This window comes from Octopus bimaculoides, chromosome 4 (assembly GCF_001194135.2).
Source record: "Octopus bimaculoides isolate UCB-OBI-ISO-001 chromosome 4, ASM119413v2, whole genome shotgun sequence".
Taxonomy (NCBI): Eukaryota; Metazoa; Mollusca; class Cephalopoda; order Octopoda; family Octopodidae; genus Octopus; species Octopus bimaculoides.
The window spans coordinates 40,280,666-40,287,113 of NC_068984.1; the positions used below are offsets into that span (position 1 = coordinate 40,280,666).

General features: G+C 35.4%; 1 protein-coding gene across 3 annotated transcripts in view; it reads left to right on the forward strand.

The window, feature by feature from the left end:
- LOC106880460 (RAB11-binding protein RELCH homolog) overlaps positions 1 to 6,448 on the forward strand; it is a 239,119-nt gene that overhangs the window by 198,966 nt on the left and 33,705 nt on the right. The gene's annotated exons all lie outside the window — the stretch shown is intronic.

The window sequence follows — 6,448 nt, forward strand, 5'->3', positions numbered from 1 at the left end:
TCATCATCATCATCATCATCATCGTTTAACGTCCGCTTTCCATGCTAGCATGGGTTGGACGATTTGACTGAAGACAGGAAACATTTATTCTAAGTCTAGGTATTTCTCGTCCTCTTCCATATGATTGACTATTTTTATAGTTTACCTAAAACATTGATGACATCTGCCATCATTCATGTCATGGGTTTATCTTCCTCTCCTTATGTATCCTTGTTTTTTTATATTTATCTTATATCTTATGTTGTATCAATTCTAGTTCTTATACGCTCATACCTGCTAATATCCCATAATAACAACTATAGATAACTCTTATTATGGTAACAATATTCTTTTTCTCTTTGTGTGTGATTTTTACCAAACATTCATGTTTATTCTCTTATAAATAATTGAGTAGCAGATTTAGAAAAAAATAATTGAAAAATGAAAAAATAACCTATTTCAATTCTTGAAAGTTTAATCCTCCAGTGAACTTTGTGCATTGTTGTGAAGATAATGAGAATCAGGCATATTGTGGTTAAAAGTTAAAAAACAAAATAAAACAAACTTTGATTAATTTTTTAATATGAGTTATTGAATTTGAAAATAAAAGAGAGGTTATTCAAAATGAAAGTTCTATTTATATATATATCTTCAAGAATAAAAAAATTGGGATGGGGATAAGTGAGTATATGAAACAGTTTGTGTAATCAAGTTCGCTTGTTTTAATAAAGGAAGCTAACATTTTTTAGTTATATTGATATATTTCATTCACTAGTCTTGATTAAAGTCTTTTCTTTTTTGACTAGGCATCGAGCCAAGTTTTGTTAATTTCTAACTGGTATTTATTTAAATATCTAACTGATGTTTATTTCATAGTTTCAGAAGGATGAAAGTTAAAGTCAAACCAGCATTATTTGGACTTAGAACATAGAATGTTGAAACTAAGTATTCTAATACATACCTTTTAATAATCCCTCTTAATTCTACCTTAAGCGCATGCATATATTTGCATACTTTTTTCTGCCTTGGCATAGAACTTTTCATAGAACTTTCTCACTCATAATGCCTGTATGTTCTAAAAATGTAACTTTCTCAAGTACAGTGCACTTCATATCCAAGCTATAGGATGTTATCCTGGTACTCAACTAAGAGTCTACCACATCTTATAGCAGAAACAGCTGTAAGCTAATGAAGTTTATTACATAACATTTAATTTTTCCAGTGTCATCTCTTTGTTTTCTTTTACCACTCTATACTCATATAACATTGTGTTCTGGATCATCCATATATTGAGTTCTACACTAGGTTATTAGTCTCGCTATGCCAAAGTGAAATAATAAAATATAACACATTCTACATTTGTGTTTATTCTAAACAATAAAATAATAATTAATGAATAAGATTAAGATACATAGTAAACATTAACACTTTTCATGTCTTAATTACTTAAGCTCCGTTTAACAGTTCCATTGTTAGCAACAGTTCATGCAGATATCAAAATTTATAGTTTAAATTGCTTGAATTATGACATAGTTGCTTACCTTTGAAGTCTTGAGTTATTTCCTACATCATCTTGTGATGCACACGGACACATTGAAAGTAATACTGCCTAGGACCAGTGGGTGTTTTGGGTCTTTTAATTATCACACACTGTCCGCCTCCCTGGCACGTGAAAAGACATTTGAGCGAGATTGTTTCCAGTGCCGATGGACTGGCTCCTGTGCAAGTGGCATGTAAAACACACCATTTCGAGCGTAGCCATCGCCAGTTCCGCCTGACTGGCCCTCATGCCGGTGGCACGTAAAACACCCACTACATTCTCGAAGTGGCTGGCGTTAGGAAGGGCATCCAGCTGTAGAAACTGCCAAATCAGATTGGAGCCTGGTGTCGCCTCCCGATCCACCAGTCGTCAGTCAAATCGTCCAACCCATGCTAGCATGGAAAGCGGACGTTAAACGATGATGATGATGATGATGATGATGATGATTCAGGTGATCCAATTGGAGTTTATCAAGCTCCAACCTGTTTCTAGTCTGTACTACTCGAGATAACACTACACCTTTCAGAGCTCAAACTTTCTAATCTGCAACCACCATGAAGCAAATCTAATTTCCTCCATAGCCAACTTGATGGTCTTTTACCTAAGTGAAGAAATTATTTTGAAAAATGGATTGAAATAACATGTGGCTGTCGGGAAATTTTCAAATAACTACTTTTTAGCACAACTTTCATTGTTAATGCCTTACACATTCAATCTAGCTGCTAACGTTTTATCCTTCCTCTATATCACTATGGTATATCTACTCTGTACAGCATATCAGCTACTGTGTCACTTTAATCAATTTTATTGAAGAATAAGGCCTGATGGTTTAGGTTTGGATTACTAGCTCAAGACATTTGAATTCAACACTAACTGCAGGAATTTCATTGTGTATTTCATCTGTTCTGTTAATTTTATGTGACTCAGTTCATCTTGCCATCAAGAATAGATGTGATGGACTGATATTCTGTCCAGGAAAATGGTGTATCAATTACTTGATGGCATAAAACTTGGATCAAGCACTGGCGCATTTACATTTACAATCATTGGGGAGAGAGAGAGAGAGAGAGAGATCAACTAATTTCAAGTCTATCAGCTCTGTTGAGCTAAAGAAGAGCCTTTACGGGCCTGATACCCCAATATGAGAATTGAAAAGTGGGTAGACAACTTACTACAAAATTATGATGGTTCTCCATATTTTAAATTTTGTCTAAACACTTTGATGAAGTAAGAACAATTATATGAATGCAAAATCTAATTTATCCTGTCATTAAAAAGAGGGTGGTGGGTACCTAAAAATTCCACTAATATTTTAGGGCAGTCTTTTGATTTGTCCTTTTTTCAGAACCATGTGATCACTGTGCCTGCTAGATATAGCAACCAAATTTCCTTAAACTCACTATCTCTTGTTACTGTCTTATTATAAGAAGGACATATTAGAGAATGCAATCCTGTATTTACTTGCTCTGTGTGATATCTTACTGTTGTCAAAACTGAAAATGAAACTTAAGAAATAGCGATTTGATATCTCAACTCTCTAGAACAATGTTTAGGAAAAACCATATTCCATAATAGTTGAGGACTTCCAATTTTGCCTCCATAAATTGTAGGAATTCTAGAACAAATGAATATTAGCTATAAGATTATTTTGAAGCACATAATACTGGTGCATTGTTCTTCAGATGTAAACTTCTAGAAATTTTAAAGATCTACTATTTTACTGAAGTTTTGGATTAGTGAATGAAGTGATCATAGAATTTTGTACACTTGTTTATTCTATTTATCTCTTCTGGGAACTGTACAAGGCACCTGGCTGTCAAGTCAGTGGTTCATACTTCAATGCTGTGTTCTCTCTGTAGCCAAGAGATTGAACTCTCAAATGGCCTAATTCTCATAGCTGTATAATAGTTACTACAGGGTAGGAATAAAGATTTATTCAATTTTAAATACATTGTAAAATTGATGATTGTTTATTAGCCTGTAGAACTGAGTTAAATTCCTCTCCATGCTGCACCAAGGGTATAATTTGAAGAAGAATGGAGGTCAATCAAACTGGTGTGTTCTTGATGCACAACACGGTGACTCTTTATTTAGTGTTACACTTTGCAGTCAATGGATTGTGAGAAATCATCGTTTTACTACTGCTGCTTACATAGTAATCAGTTCAAAGCAAATAGCAACAAAAATAATCATCAGCTGAGACTGATGCAGCAGGGAAGTTGTTTGTCTGATTTCTTCAAAGGTTTAATTTCCTGTCATAACTCAATTATTCTAACCCTGAAATAATCATGTAACCTACTCTGGTAGCTATTCTCATCATCATTTTTCTAGATAGCTCAATAACTTTAGCATTTCAGTCAGTTTATGATGCAGTAACTATGTCAAACATCAGTGATATCTTAAACTGTACACAGTTACACATTTGTCAGCTATTTGCAGCCTAATTTCTCTCTACCCATGACTGTAATTATTTAGAAGAGTTGAAATAAAAAATAGAATATTGTAAATTCTTAGTGAAATAAAATTTCATTTCATCTCACAGCAAGTGTCTGGTGTGGATGTAAGCATTCAGTGGTGAGAATTCAAAACTTGGTTTCAAATTCTGATGCATTTTGGATTTGTATATTCTACTTTGTGTGTGGGAAAAGTCATGAGCGACAGAATAGCTTATTTCCCTTCCCTTGTAACTTAGAATTTATATATGTAATTAAATATATTATTACACTTATTGTAAATATTGTATGTATAAAATGAATTATGTGTAAAGTGTGCAATGCTGCATGTTTGGGCAAAGTCATAAATCACAGATTGTCTTATTTCCTTTTTTTTTCATTCTCCTCATCATCTTCATCCTCATCATCATGTTCATTTTCCCATGTTTGCATGGGTCAGATGGAATTTGTCAAAATGGGTTTTCTACAGCCAAATGCCCTTCCTGTCACCAATCCTCATCTGCTTCCAAGCTAGGTAATATTTCACTATGGCTAGATATGTTTTTCGGAAGGTTGGAAATGAAGGACACTCATTTTACAACAATCATGCGAAGCCAAGTCTAGGAGATTGCCCCCCCCCACACACAATGAACTTCTATCCAGTTTCTGTCTGCCAAATCCAGTCACAAGGCTTTGAGCAGCCTGTGGCTATAATAGGAGGCACAGTGTGACTGAACCAAAGACAATCTGGTAAGGAAGGAAACTTTATTTTCATACAGCTTTGCCTGTACTTATGCCATGTTTGCTCTTCCCTTTTGACTTAAAATTTATATCACTTATCTTTTACTGTGGTCATGCTGGAGCACTGCCTTGAAGAATTTTAGTTGAATATACCCCAGTACCTTGTATTTTTTTAAGCATGGTACTTATTTCATTGGCCTCTTTTGCTGAGCCACTAAGTTATGGGGATGTAAACACACCAACACTGGTTGTCAAGCATTAGTGAGGACACACACACACATGCATGCACACACGTGATAGTTTTCTTTTAGTCTCTGTCTACCAAATCCACTCACAAGGCATTGGTCAGCCTGAGGCTATAGTAGAAAACATTTGTCCAAGGTGTTACACAATGGGACTGAACCTAGAACCATGTGGTTGGGAAGCAACCTTCTTACCACACAGTCATGCCTGCACTGATATGCATATATGTAATTAAATAAAAGATTATGCTTATTTGTACATGTTGCATATAGAATTTGTATTATGTGTAAAGCGTGCAATGCTGCATGACAGAGAAATGGGGTGTTTAATGAGTAAGATATGCAATGACTAGAGAGAAATGAATCAGGTATGATATGTTGGCTGTGTAATGTTAAAAAGCAGAACATTAGTGTGCTAAGAGAGTGTTTAAATTTTATCAGCATCAGGAATGCTTCAACCAAGAAGACTGTACTACTATGGACATAAAAAAAAGAATGATGGAAGGGTGGTGTGTGAAAAAACTGATAACAAAAAAGCTGCTGTTCATTTGGCTCATAGAGATATAAGGCTGATGAAGTGATGAACTTAGATTTCAGAATGTTGTGTCTCAAATATGTGATGACAGCATTATGATAGGCAAGAATTTCTGCTTCTGTTTTGTCTCACACATGCCAATATAGAAAAAGGGTATTCAGTCAATGGTGATGATTATGCAAGGCTTTCTTAAAATACTTCACATTCATTTTAAGGAGTATTAATGAGAAAGGGGAATCTAATGAAGTAACAAATATATATATATAGTTGGAATTCACAAAAAAACAAAAGACGAAGGCAGGTGTATAAACAACAAACAGGTGTATTAGTTTAAAATTCGGGAAGGTGAGAAAGTCTTTTACATTTTGAGCCTATGCTCTTCAACAAAAAGGAACACGAGAAAATAAACAGAGAGAAAAAATAAAAGCAGCTTTAGTGGGTAGTGGTCGATCATGGCGGCTGCCTGGTTGGAGGTGGTCACACAGGATAAAGCTAGCAATATCAAAGGAAGTCTAACTAGGAAGTTAGTTTTTGTATGTGGCAGATGTTCAGGAGCAATAAAAACTAAAAATGTGCAGAAAACAACTTCTGCCACATTCCAGGGAGAAAAAGTAGATGTAGTTCATAGCTTCCATTATCTAGGTGACCAAGTTAGTAGTGGGAAAGGGTGCGCTGAAAGTGTAGCTGCTAGAATAAGAATAGCCTGGGCAAAGTTCAGAGAGCTCTTGCCTCGGCTAGTGACAAAGGGACTCTCGCTCAGAGTAAAAGGTAGACTGTATGATGCATGTGTACGAACAGCCATGCTACATGGCAGTGAAACATGGACTGTGACTGCTGAGGACATGCGTAAGCTTGAAAGGAATGAAGCCAGTATGCTCCGATGGATGTGCATACTCGACAGAGTGTAAGTACCTTGAGAGAAAAGTTGGACCTAAGAAGCATCAGTTGTGGTGTGCAAGAGAGACGATTGCACTGGTAT